Source organism: Mesoplodon mirus, assembly GCF_964341445.2.
Source record: "Mesoplodon mirus genome assembly, chromosome: 1".
NCBI lineage: Eukaryota > Metazoa > Chordata > Mammalia > Artiodactyla > Ziphiidae > Mesoplodon > Mesoplodon mirus.
This window is the reverse complement of record NC_138976.1, coordinates 146,636,839-146,651,554: the sequence shown is the minus strand read 5'-3', so window position 1 is coordinate 146,651,554 and position 14,716 is coordinate 146,636,839.

Below are 14,716 nucleotides of genomic sequence, written 5' to 3'. Positions count from 1 at the left end.
TGTAGCTGCTTTCTTCAATATTGTGTAAATTTAGATCATGAGCTCATGTTTAGCTAAACAGCTGACCTTGTAAGGGGCTTAGGTGTGAACGCTCGTAAGTTTCAGCAGAAAGTCGGCAAAGAGTTATTTGTGTCCCTCCAATGAGTGGCCCTCAAGGACCCCGTTTTCTACAAGTGTTGGTCCAATACTCCCTCTAGAGGCAGGGGACTCAGACAGGGCTGCTTTGTGGCCCCCGATCTGGGGCAGGGGCAGTGGGCGGCCTGTGGTCCGGGCAGGAGCCTCTCCGCGTGTGTCCCAGGGACCCATCTGCCTGCGAACTTCGGTCACCTGGCAGGAAGCTACGATGCCCAGACCTATGCTTAGCTGTGCAGCGCGGTATACTGCACGGACACGTTCCACACACACTTCAAGTAAGAGGGCGGCCTGAGTGGAAAGGTGAGAGTTTGGGCAGCTGTGCAGACAAAGAAGGCGCCCTTTGGCCTGGGCCTAAAAGCTTGTGACACTCCACTGGGCCTGCCGGGCTCTGAGGGCCCTGCCCTGGGCCCCCTGCTCCCCTGCCCTTTGTTCAGTCACAGCAGAGATGGCCACACCCACTCCCTCAGTGAGGGCAGTGTTCCAACCTCCCTCAGCCCCGCCCCCTCTCCGCAGGTTACCATGGACTACAGAGGCTGCATTCTGAGGCCAGGGCGTTCCGAGAATGCCAAGGGCAGACATGATGACCTTAAATGATTTCCTCTTGTGTCTGTGTTGGTAAACTTTAGGAGCTAGGAAATGGTCCACTTTACAGAAATGTTCAAATTTACTGGCATTTCATATATTCTCTGCTCTAACATTGTCCTGACTCTTTCTGTATATTCTTTACTTATGTTTTGGTTTTCCTTAATCAAAGTGTGTCTTTTAATTCTTTTCAAAGAAGATTCTTTGGACTTACTAAATCACCTGAATTTTATACGTTTTCTGTTGTATTAAGTTCTGCTCATACCTTTATTTATCTTTTTTCTATGTTCTCAGGGTTTATTGTTTTCATCTTCTGATGTCAATTAAAACACTTGGTTATTCATTTTAATAAATCTTTTTACTTATAAAGATTTGAACTTTTGAAGATTCCAGCTTACTTGTTCGTGTCTAAGGGTCAGGTCCTCTCCATTGTTGCTGGCCTAAGGCTTAGTTCACCATACACCAATGTATATATTGACCTATTTTCCCCTCGACTTTCTGTGATTCCCTACATCTCACCTTTCTTTGCAGACAAGCCATTTGAAATACCCTTAACTTATTTCACAGCCAATAAGTCTTTGAAATAATGTGTATTTTTTAGAGAAATCTTCTTATATAATTAGGCAGAAAATCTGACCTGCCATAGTTTTCAAAACAGCATCATTTCACTCTTCTCAATGATTAATCTGTTGTATTACACAACCTTGGAGTATTTAGCTTTATCAATGACATGTCCTTGAAAAATGTTTTAGAGATCCTACCAGTCTTTGAAAACATCCTTGTGCCTTGTTTCAGTTCCAGTTTTATGTATATTTTCTGCCTTGCACCCGATTATTCCTACATCTGATGGATGGCCTTGGGAATCTAATTCTGGTATTGATGGTTTTGGCTGATTGTCTCCCCTTGTAGCTGCTTTCTTCAATATTGTGTAAATTTAGATCATGAGCTCATGTTTAGCTAAACAGCTGACCTTGTAAGGGGCTTAGGTGTGAACGCTCGTAAGTTTCAGCAGAAAGTCGGCAAAGAGTTATTTGTGTCCCTCCAATGAGTGGCCCGCAAAGACCACGTTTTCTACAAGTGTTGGTCCAATACTCCCTCTAGAGGCAGGGGACTCAGACAGGGCTGCTTTGCGGCTCCCGATCTGGGGCAGGGGCAGTGGGCGGCCTGTGGTCCGGGCAGGAGCCTCTCCGCGTGTGTCCCAGGGACCCATCTGCCTGCGAACTTCGGTCACATGGCAGGAAGCTACGATGCCCAGACCTATGCTTAGCTGTGCAGCGCGGTATACTGCACGGACACGTTCCACACACACTTCAAGTAAGAGGGCGGCCTGAGTGGAAAGGTCAGAGTTTGGGCAGCTGTGCAGACAAAGAAGGCGCCCTTTGGCCTGGGCCTAAAAGCTTGTGACACTCCACTGGGCCTGCCGGGCTCTGAGGGCCCTGCCCTGGGCCCCCTGCTCCCCTGCCCTTTGTTCAGTCACAGCAGAGATGGCCACACCCACTCCCTCAGTGAGGGCAGTGTTCCAACCTCCCTCAGCCCCGCCCCCTCTCCGCAGGTTACCATGGACTACAGAGGCTGCATTCTGAGGCCAGGGCGTTCCGAGAATGCCAAGGGCAGACATGATGACCTTAAATGATTTCCTCTTGTGTCAGTGTTGGTAAACTTTAGGAGCTAGGAAATGGTCCACTTGACAGAAATGTTCAAATTTACTGGCATTTCATATATTCTCTGCTCTAACATTGTCCTGACTCTTTCTGTATATTCTTTACTTATGTTTTGGTTTTCCTTAATCAAAGTGTGTCTTTTAAATCTTTTCAAAGAAAATTCTTTGGACTTACTAAATCACCTGAATTTTATACGTTTTCTGTTGTATTAAGTTCTGCTCATATCTTTATTTATCTTTTCTCTATGTTCTCAGGGTTTATTGTTTTCATCTTCTGATGTCAATTAAAACACTTGGTTATTCATTTTAATAAATCTTTTTACTTATAAAGATTTGAACTTTTGAAGATTCCAGCTTACTTGTACGTGTCTAAGGGTCAGGTCCTCTCCATTGTTGCTGGCCTAAGGCTTAGTTCACCATACAGCAATGTATATATTGACCTATTTTCCCCTCGACTTTCTGTGATTCCCTACATCTCACCTTTCTTGGCAGACAAGCCATTTGAAGTACCCTTAACTTATTTCACAGCCAATAAGTCTTTGAAATAATGTGTATTTTTTAGAGAAATCTTCTTATATAATTAGGCAGAAAATCTGACCTGCCATAGTTTTCAAAACAGCATCATTTCACTCTTCCCAATGATTAATCTGTTGTATTACACAACCTTGGAGTATTTAGCTTTATCAATGACATGTCCTTGAAAAATGTTTTAGAGATCCTACCAGTCTTTGAAAACATCCTTGTGCCTTGTTTCAGTTCCAGTTTTAGGTATATTTTCTGCCTTGCACCCGATTATTCCTTCATCTGATGGATGGCCTTGGGAATCTAATTCTGGTATTGATGGTTTTGGCTGATTGTCTCCCCTTGTAGCTGCTTTCTTCATTATTGTGTACATTTAGATCATGAGCTCATGTTTAGCTAAACAGCTGACCTTGTAAGAGGCTTAGGTGTGAACGCTCATAAGTTTCAGCAGAAAGTCGGCAAAGATTTATTTGTGTCCCTCCAATGAGTGGCCCGCAAGGACCCCGTTTTCTACAAGTGTTGGTCCAATACTCCCTCTAAAGGCAGGGGACTCAGACAGGGCTGCTTTGCGGCCCCCGATCTGGGGCAGGGGCAGTGGGCGGCCTGTGATCCGGGCAGGAGCCCCTCCGCGTGTGTCCCAGGGACCCATCTGCCTGCGAACTTCGGTCACCTGGCAGGAAGCTACGATGCCCAGATCTATGCTTAGCTGTGCAGTGTGGTGTACTGCGCGGACACGTTCCACACACACTTCAAGTAAGAGGGCGGCCTGAGTGGAAAGGTGAGAGTTTGGGCAGCTGTGCAGACAAAGAAGGCGCCCTTTGGCCTGGGCCTAAAAACTTGTGACACTCCACTGGGCCTGCCGGGCTCTGAGGGCCCTGCCCTGGGCCCCCTGCTCCCCTGCCCTTTGTTCAGTCACAGCAGAGATGGCCACACCCACTCCCTCAGTGAGGGCAGTGTTCCAACCTCCCTCAGCCCCGCCCCCTCTCCGCAGGTTACCATGGACTACAGAGGCTGCATTCAGAGGCCAGGGTGTTCCGAGAATGCCAAGGGCAGACATGATGACCTTAAATGATTTCGTCTTGTGTCAGTGTTGGTAAACTTTAGGAGCTAGGAAATGGTCCACTTGACAGAAATGTTCAAATTTACTGGCATTTCATATATTCTCTGCTCTAACATTGTCCTGACTCTTTCTGTATATTCTTTACTTATGTTTTGGTTTTCCTTAATCAAAGTGTGTCTTTTAAATCTTTTCAAAGAAAATTCTTTGGACTTACTAAATCACCTGAATTTTATACGTTTTCTGTTGTATTAAGTTCTGCTCATATCTTTATTTATCTTTTCTCTATGTTCTCAGGGTTTATTGTTTTCATCTTCTGATGTCAATTAAAACACTTGGTTATTCATTTTAATAAATCTTTTTACTTATAAAGATTTGAACTTTTGAAGATTCCAGCTTACTTGTACGTGTCTAAGGGTCAGGTCCTCTCCATTGTTGCTGGCCTAAGGCTTAGTTCACCATACAGCAATGTATATATTGACCTATTTTCCCCTCGACTTTCTGTGATTCCCTACATCTCACCTTTCTTTGCAGACAAGCCATTTGAAATACCCTTAACTTATTTCACAGCCAATAAGTCTTTGAAATAAAGTGTATTTTTTAGAGAAATCTTCTTATATAATTAGGCAGAAAATCTGACCTGCCATAGTTTTCAAAACAGCATAATTTCACTCTTCTCAATGATTAATCTGTTGTATTACACAACCTTGGAGTATTTAGCTTTATCAATGACATGTCCTTGAAAAATGTTTTAGAGATCCTACCAGTCTTTGAAAACATACTTGTGCCTTGTTTCAGTTCCAGTTTTATGTATATTTTCTGCCTTGCACCCGATTATTCCTACATCTGATGGATGGCCTTGGGAATCTAATTCTGGTATTGATGGTTTTGGCTGATTGTCTCCCCTTGTAGCTGCTTTCTTCAATATTGTGTAAATTTCGATTATGAGCTCATGTTTAGCTAAACAGCTGACCTTGTAAGAGGCTTAGGTGTGAACGCTCGTAAGTTTCAGCAGAAAGTCGGCAAAGATTTATTTGTGTCCCTCCAATGAGTGGCCCGAAAGGACCCTGTTTTCTACAAGTGTTGGACCAATACTCCCTCTAGAGGCAGGGGACTGAGACAGGGCTGCTTTGCGGCCCCCGATCTGGGGCAGGGGCAGTGGGCGGCCTGTGACCCGGGCAGGAGCCCCTCCGCGTGTGTCCCAGGGACACATCTGCCTGCGAAATTCGGTCACCTGGCAGGAAGCTACGATGCCCAGACCTATGCTTAGCTGTGCAGCGTGGTATACTGCACGGACACGTTCCACACACACTTCAAGTAAGAGGGCGGCCTGAGTGGAAAAGTGAGAGTTTGGGCAGCTGTGCAGACAAAGAAGGCGCCCTTTGGCCTGGGCCTAAAAGCTTGTGACACTCCACTGGGCCTGCCGGGCTCTGAGGGCCCTGCCCTGGGCCCCGTGCTCCCCTGCCCTTTGTTCAGTCACAGCAGAGATGGCCACACCCACTCCCTCAGTGAGGGCAGTGTTCCAACCTCCCTCAGCCCCGCCCCCTCTCCGCAGGTTACCATGGACTACAGAGGCTGCATTCTGAGGCCAGGGCGTTCCGAGAATGCCAAGGGCAGACATGATGACCTTAAATGATTTCCTCTTGTGTCAGTGTTGGTAAACTTTAGGAGCTAGGAAATGGTCCACTTTACAGAAATGTTCAAATTTACTGGCATTTCATATATTCTCTGCTCTAACATTGTCCTGACTCTTTCTGTATATTCTTTACTTATGTTTTGGTTTTCCTTAATCAAAGTGTGTCTTTTAAATCTTTTCAAAGAAAATTCTTTGGACTTACTAAATCACCTGAATTTTATACGTTTTCTGTTGTATTAAGTTCTGCTCATATCTTTATTTATCTTTTCTCTATGTTCTCAGGGTTTATTGTTTTCATCTTCTGATGTCAATTAAAACACTTGGTTATTCATTTTAATAAATCTTTTTACTTATAAAGATTTGAACTTTTGAAGATTCCAGCTTACTTGTACGTGTCTAAGGGTCAGGTCCTCTCCATTGTTGCTGGCCTAAGGCTTAGTTCACCATACAGCAATGTATATATTGACCTATTTTCCCCTCGACTTTCTGTGATTCCCTACATCTCACCTTTCTTGGCAGACAAGCCATTTGAAGTACCCTTAACTTATTTCACAGCCAATAAGTCTTTGAAATAATGTGTATTTTTTAGAGAAATCTTCTTATATAATTAGGCAGAAAATCTGACCTGCCATAGTTTTCAAAACAGCATCATTTCACTCTTCCCAATGATTAATCTGTTGTATTACACAACCTTGGAGTATTTAGCTTTATCAATGACATGTCCTTGAAAAATGTTTTAGAGATCCTACCAGTCTTTGAAAACATCCTTGTGCCTTGTTTCAGTTCCAGTTTTAGGTATATTTTCTGCCTTGCACCCGATTATTCCTTCATCTGATGGATGGCCTTGGGAATCTAATTCTGGTATTGATGGTTTTGGCTGATTGTCTCCCCTTGTAGCTGCTTTCTTCATTATTGTGTACATTTAGATCATGAGCTCATGTTTAGCTAAACAGCTGACCTTGTAAGAGGCTTAGGTGTGAACGCTCGTAAGTTTCAGCAGAAAGTCGGCAAAGATTTATTTGTGTCCCTCCAATGAGTGGCCCGCAAGGACCCCGTTTTCTACAAGTGTTGGTCCAATACTCCCTCTAAAGGCAGGGGACTCAGACAGGGCTGCTTTGCGGCCCCCGATCTGGGGCAGGGGCAGTGGGCGGCCTGTGATCCGGGCAGGAGCCCCTCCGCGTGTGTCCCAGGGACCCATCTGCCTGCGAACTTCGGTCACCTGGCAGGAAGCTACGATGCCCAGATCTATGCTTAGCTGTGCAGTGTGGTGTACTGCGCGGACACGTTCCACACACACTTCAAGTAAGAGGGCGGCCTGAGTGGAAAGGTGAGAGTTTGGGCAGCTGTGCAGACAAAGAAGGCGCCCTTTGGCCTGGGCCTAAAAACTTGTGACACTCCACTGGGCCTGCCGGGCTCTGAGGGCCCTGCCCTGGGCCCCCTGCTCCCCTGCCCTTTGTTCAGTCACAGCAGAGATGGCCACACCCACTCCCTCAGTGAGGGCAGTGTTCCAACCTCCCTCAGCCCCGCCCCCTCTCCGCAGGTTACCATGGACTACAGAGGCTGCATTCAGAGGCCAGGGTGTTCCGAGAATGCCAAGGGCAGACATGATGACCTTAAATGATTTCGTCTTGTGTCAGTGTTGGTAAACTTTAGGAGCTAGGAAATGGTCCACTTGACAGAAATGTTCAAATTTACTGGCATTTCATATATTCTCTGCTCTAACATTGTCCTGACTCTTTCTGTATATTCTTTACTTATGTTTTGGTTTTCCTTAATCAAAGTGTGTCTTTTAAATCTTTTCAAAGAAAATTCTTTGGACTTACTAAATCACCTGAATTTTATACGTTTTCTGTTGTATTAAGTTCTGCTCATATCTTTATTTATCTTTTCTCTATGTTCTCAGGGTTTATTGTTTTCATCTTCTGATGTCAATTAAAACACTTGGTTATTCATTTTAATAAATCTTTTTACTTATAAAGATTTGAACTTTTGAAGATTCCAGCTTACTTGTACGTGTCTAAGGGTCAGGTCCTCTCCATTGTTGCTGGCCTAAGGCTTAGTTCACCATACAGCAATGTATATATTGACCTATTTTCCCCTCGACTTTCTGTGATTCCCTACATCTCACCTTTCTTTGCAGACAAGCCATTTGAAATACCCTTAACTTATTTCACAGCCAATAAGTCTTTGAAATAAAGTGTATTTTTTAGAGAAATCTTCTTATATAATTAGGCAGAAAATCTGACCTGCCATAGTTTTCAAAACAGCATAATTTCACTCTTCTCAATGATTAATCTGTTGTATTACACAACCTTGGAGTATTTAGCTTTATCAATGACATGTCCTTGAAAAATGTTTTAGAGATCCTACCAGTCTTTGAAAACATACTTGTGCCTTGTTTCAGTTCCAGTTTTATGTATATTTTCTGCCTTGCACCCGATTATTCCTACATCTGATGGATGGCCTTGGGAATCTAATTCTGGTATTGATGGTTTTGGCTGATTGTCTCCCCTTGTAGCTGCTTTCTTCAATATTGTGTAAATTTCGATTATGAGCTCATGTTTAGCTAAACAGCTGACCTTGTAAGAGGCTTAGGTGTGAACGCTCGTAAGTTTCAGCAGAAAGTCGGCAAAGATTTATTTGTGTCCCTCCAATGAGTGGCCCGAAAGGACCCTGTTTTCTACAAGTGTTGGACCAATACTCCCTCTAGAGGCAGGGGACTGAGACAGGGCTGCTTTGCGGCCCCCGATCTGGGGCAGGGGCAGTGGGCGGCCTGTGACCCGGGCAGGAGCCCCTCCGCGTGTGTCCCAGGGACACATCTGCCTGCGAAATTCGGTCACCTGGCAGGAAGCTACGATGCCCAGACCTATGCTTAGCTGTGCAGCGTGGTATACTGCACGGACACGTTCCACACACACTTCAAGTAAGAGGGCGGCCTGAGTGGAAAAGTGAGAGTTTGGGCAGCTGTGCAGACAAAGAAGGCGCCCTTTGGCCTGGGCCTAAAAGCTTGTGACACTCCACTGGGCCTGCCGGGCTCTGAGGGCCCTGCCCTGGGCCCCGTGCTCCCCTGCCCTTTGTTCAGTCACAGCAGAGATGGCCACACCCACTCCCTCAGTGAGGGCAGTGTTCCAACCTCCCTCAGCCCCGCACCCTCTCAGCAGGTTACCATGGACTACAGAGGCTGCATTCAGAGGCCAGGGCGTTCCGAGAATGCCAAGGGCAGACATGATGACCTTAAATGATTTCCTCTTGTGTCAGTGTTGGTAAACTTTAGGAGCTAGGAAATGGTCCACTTGACAGAAATGTTCAAATTTACTGGCATTTCATATATTCTCTGCTCTAACATTGTCCTGACTCTTTCTGTATATTCTTTACTTATGTTTTGGTTTTCCTGAATCAAAGTGTGTCTTTTAAATCTTTTCAAAGAAGATTCTTTGGACTTACTAAATCACCTCAATTTTATAAGTTTTCTGTAGTATTAAGTTTTGCTCATATCTTTAGTCATCATTTTTCTATGTTCTCAGGGTTTATTGTTTTCATCTTCTGATGTCAATTAAAACACTTGGTTATTCATTTTAATAAATCTTTTTACTTATAAAGATTTGAACTTTTGAAGATTCCAGCTTACTTGTACGTGTCTAAGGGTCAGGTCCTCTCCATTGTTGCTGGCCTAAGGCTTAGTTCACCATACAGCAATGTATATATTGACCTATTTTCCCCTCGACTTTCTGTGATTCCCTACATCTCACCTTTCTTTGCAGACAAGCCATTTGAAATACCCTTAACTTATTTCACAGCCAATAAGTCTTTGAAATAATGTGTATTTTTTAGAGAAATCTTCTTATATAATTAGGCAGAAAATCTGACCTGCCATAGTTTTCAAAACAGCATAATTTCACTCTTCTCAATGATTAATCTGTTGTATTACACAACCTTGGAGTATTTAGCTTTATCAATGACATGTCCTTGAAAAATGTTTTAGAGATCCTACCAGTCTTTGAAAACATCCTTGTGCCTTGTTTCAGTTCCAGTTTTATGTATATTTTCTGCCTTGCACCCGATTATTCCTACATCTGATGGATGGCCTTGGGAATCTAATTCTGGTATTGATGGTTTTGGCTGATTGTCTCCCCTTGTAGCTGCTTTCTTCATTATTGTGTACATTTAGATCATGAGCTCATGTTTAGCTAAACAGCTGACCTTGTAAGAGGCTTAGGTGTGAACGCTCGTAAGTTTCAGCAGAATGTCGGCAAAGATTTATTTGTGTCCCTCCAATGAGTGGCCCGCAAGGACCCCGTTTTCTACAAGTGTTGGTCCAATACTCCCTCTAGAGGCAGGGGACTCAGACAGGGCTGCTTTGCGGCCCCCGATCTGGGGCAGGGGCAGTGGGCGGCCTGTGATCCGGGCAGGAGCCCCTCCGCGTGTGTCCCAGGGACCCATCTGCCTGCGAACTTCGGTCACCTGGCAGGAAGCTACGATGCCCAGATCTATGCTTAGCTGTGCAGTGTGGTGTACTGCGCGGACACGTTCCACACACACTTCAAGTAAGAGGGCGGCCTGAGTGGAAAGGTGAGAGTTTGGGCAGCTGTGCAGACAAAGAAGGCGCCCTTTGGCCTGGGCCTAAAAACTTGTGACACTCCACTGGGCCTGCCGGGCTCTGAGGGCCCTGCCCTGGGCCCCCTGCTCCCCTGCCCTTTGTTCAGTCACAGCAGAGATGGCCACACCCACTCCCTCAGTGAGGGCAGTGTTCCAACCTCCCTCAGCCCCGCCCCCTCTCCGCAGGTTACCATGGACTACAGAGGCTGCATTCAGAGGCCAGGGCGTTCCGAGAATGCCAAGGGCAGACATGATGACCTTAAATGATTTCCTCTTGTGTCAGTGTTGGTAAACTTTAGGAGCTAGGAAATGGTCCACTTGACAGAAATGTTCAAATTTACTGGCATTTCATATATTCTCTGCTCTAACATTGTCCTGACTCTTTCTGTATATTCTTTACTTATGTTTTGGTTTTCCTTAATCAAAGTGTGTCTTTTAAATCTTTTCAAAGAAGATTCTTTGGACTTACTAAATCACCTCAATTTTATAAGTTTTCTGTAGTATTAAGTTTTGCTCATATCTTTAGTCATCATTTTTCTATGTTCTCAGGGTTTATTGTTTTCATCTTCTGATGTCAATTAAAACACTTGGTTATTCATTTTAATAAATCTTTTTACTTATAAAGATTTGAACTTTTGAAGATTCCAGCTTACTTGTACGTGTCTAAGGGTCAGGTCCTCTCCATTGTTGCTGGCCTAAGGCTTAGTTCACCATACAGCAATGTATATATTGACCTATTTTCCCCTCGACTTTCTGTGATTCCCTACATCTCACCTTTCTTTGCAGACAAGCCATTTGAAATACCCTTAACTTATTTCACAGCCAATAAGTCTTTGAAATAATGTGTATTTTTTAGAGAAATCTTCTTATATAATTAGGCAGAAAATCTGACCTGCCATAGTTTTCAAAACAGCATAATTTCACTCTTCTCAATGATTAATCTGTTGTATTACACAACCTTGGAGTATTTAGCTTTATCAATGACATGTCCTTGAAAAATGTTTTAGAGATCCTACCAGTCTTTGAAAACATCCTTGTGCCTTGTTTCAGTTCCAGTTTTATGTATATTTTCTGCCTTGCACCCGATTATTCCTACATCTGATGGATGGCCTTGGGAATCTAATTCTGGTATTGATGGTTTTGGCTGATTGTCTCCCCTTGTAGCTGCTTTCTTCATTATTGTGTACATTTAGATCATGAGCTCATGTTTAGCTAAACAGCTGACCTTGTAAGAGGCTTAGGTGTGAACGCTCGTAAGTTTCAGCAGAATGTCGGCAAAGATTTATTTGTGTCCCTCCAATGAGTGGCCCGCAAGGACCCCGTTTTCTACAAGTGTTGGTCCAATACTCCCTCTAGAGGCAGGGGACTCAGACAGGGCTGCTTTGCGGCCCCCGATCTGGGGCAGGGGCAGTGGGCGGCCTGTGATCCGGGCAGGAGCCCCTCCGCGTGTGTCCCAGGGACCCATCTGCCTGCGAACTTCGGTCACCTGGCAGGAAGCTACGATGCCCAGACCTATGCTTAGCTGTGCAGTGTGGTGTACTGCGCGGACACGTTCCACACACACTTCAAGTAAGAGGGCGGCCTGAGTGGAAAGGTGAGAGTTTGGGCAGCTGTGCAGACAAAGAAGGCGCCCTTTGGCCTGGGCCTAAAAACTTGTGACACTCCACTGGGCCTGCCGGGCTCTGAGGGCCCTGCCCTGGGCCCCCTGCTCCCCTGCCCTTTGTTCAGTCACAGCAGAGATGGCCACACCCACTCCCTCAGTGAGGGCAGTGTTCCAACCTCCCTCAGCCCCGCCCCCTCTCCGCAGGTTACCATGGACTACAGAGGCTGCATTCTGAGGCCAGGGCGTTCCGAGAATGCCAAGGGCAGACATGATGACCTTAAATGATTTCCTCTTGTGTCAGTGTTGGTAAACTTTAGGAGCTAGGAAATGGTCCACTTGACAGAAATGTTCAAATTTACTGGCATTTCATATATTCTCTGCTCTAACATTGTCCTGACTCTTTCTGTATATTCTTTACTTATGTTTTGGTTTTCCTTAATCAAAGTGTGTCTTTTAAATCTTTTCAAAGAAAATTCTTTGGACTTACTAAATCACCTGAATTTTATACGTTTTCTGTTGTATTAAGTTCTGCTCATATCTTTATTTATCTTTTCTCTATGTTCTCAGGGTTTATTGTTTTCATCTTCTGATGTCAATTAAAACACTTGGTTATTCATTTTAATAAATATTTTTACTTATAAAGATTTGAACTTTTGAAGATTCCAGCTTACTTGTACGTGTCTAAGGGTCAGGTCCTCTCCATTGTTGCTGGCCTAAGGCTTAGTTCACCATACAGCAATGTATATATTGACCTATTTTCCCCTCGACTTTCTGTGATTCCCTACATCTCACCTTTCTTTGCAGACAAGCCATTTGAAATACCCTTAACTTATTTCACAGCCAATAAGTCTTTGAAATAAAGTGTATTTTTTAGAGAAATCTTCTTATATAATTAGGCAGAAAATCTGACCTGCCATAGTTTTCAAAACAGCATAATTTCACTCTTCTCAATGATTAATCTGTTGTATTACACAACCTTGGAGTATTTAGCTTTATCAATGACATGTCCTTGAAAAATGTTTTAGAGATCCTACCAGTCTTTGAAAACATCCTTGTGTCTTGTTTCAGTTCCAGTTTTATGTATATTTTCTGCCTTGCACCCGATTATTCCTACATCTGATGGATGGCCTTGGGAATCTAATTCTGGTATGGATGGTTTTGGCTGATTGTCTCCCCTTGTAGCTGCTTTCTTCAATATTGTGTAAATTTCGATTATGAGCTCATGTTTAGCTAAACAGCTGACCTTGTAAGAGGCTTAGGTGTGAACGCTCGTAAGTTTCAGCAGAAAGTCGGCAAAGATTTATTTGTGTCCCTCCAATGAGTGGCCCGCAAGGACCCTGTTTTCTACAAGTGTTGGACCAATACTCCTTCTAGAGGCAGGGGACTGAGACAGGGCTGCTTTGCGGCCCCCGATCTGGGGCAGGGGCAGTGGCCGGCCTGTGACCCGGGCAGGAGCCCCTCCATGTGTGTCCCAGGGACCCATCTGCCTGCGAAATTCGGTCACCTGGCAGGAAGCTACGATGCCCAGACCTATGCTTAGCTGTGCAGCGCGGTATACTGCACAGACACGTTCCACACACACTTCAAGTAAGAGGGCGTCCTGAGGGGAAAAGTGAGAGTTTGGGCAGCTGTGCAAACAAAGAAGGCGCCCTTTGGCCTGGGCCTAAAAGCTTGTGACACTCCACTGGGCCTGCCGGACTCTGAGGGCCCTGCCCTGGGCCCCCTGCTCCCCTGCCCTTTGTTCAGTCACAGCAGAGATGGCCACACCCACTCCCTCAGTGAGGGCAGTGTTCCAACCTCCCTCAGCCCCGCCCCATCTCCGCAGGTTACCATGGACTACAGAGGCTGCATTCTGAGGCCAGGGCGTTCCGAGAATGCCAAGGGCAGACATGATGACCTTAAATGATTTCCTCTTGTGTCTGTGTTGGTAAACTTTAGGAGCTAGGAAATGGTCCACTTTACAGAAATGTTCAAATTTACTGGCATTTCATATATTCTCTGCTCTAACATTGTCCTGACTCTTTCTGTATATTCTTTACTTATGTTTTGGTTTTCCTTAATCAAAGTGTGTCTTTTAATTCTTTTCAAAGAAGATTCTTTGGACTTACTAAATCACCTGAATTTTATACGTTTTCTGTTGTATTAAGTTCTGCTCAAATCTTTATTTATCTTTTTTCTATGTTCTCAGGGTTTATTGTTTTCATCTTCTGATGTCAATTAAAACACTTGGTTATTCATTTTAATAAATCTTTTTACTTATAAAGATTTGAACTTTTGAAGATTCCAGCTTACTTGTAGGTGTCCAAGGGTCAGTTCTTCTCCATTGTTGCTGGCCTAAGGCTTAGTTCACCATACAGCAATGTATATATTGACCTATTTTCCCCTCGACTTTCTGTGATTCCCTACATCTCACCTTTCTTGGCAGACAAGCCATTTGAAATACCCTTAACTTATTTCACAGCCAATAAGTCTTTGAAATAATGTGTATTTTTTAGAGAAATCTTCTTATATAATTAGGCAGAAAATCTGACCTGCCATAGTTTTCAAAACAGCATCATTTCACTCTTCTCAATGATTAATCTGTTGTATTACACAACCTTGGAGTATTTAGCTTTATCAATGACATGTCCTTGAAAAATGTTTTAGAGATCCTACCAGTCTTTGAAAACATCCTTGTGCCTTGTTTCTGTTCCAGTTTTATGTATATTTTCTGCCTTGCACCCGATTATTCCTACATCTGATGGATGGCCTTGGGAATCTAATTCTGGTATTGATGGTTTTGGCTGATTGTCTCCCCTTGTAGCTGCTTTCTTCAATATTGTGTAAATTTAGATCATGAGCTCATGTTTAGCTAAACAGCTGACCTTGTAAGGGGCTTAGGTGTGAACGCTCGTAAGTTTCAGCAGAAAGTCGGCAAAGAGTTAT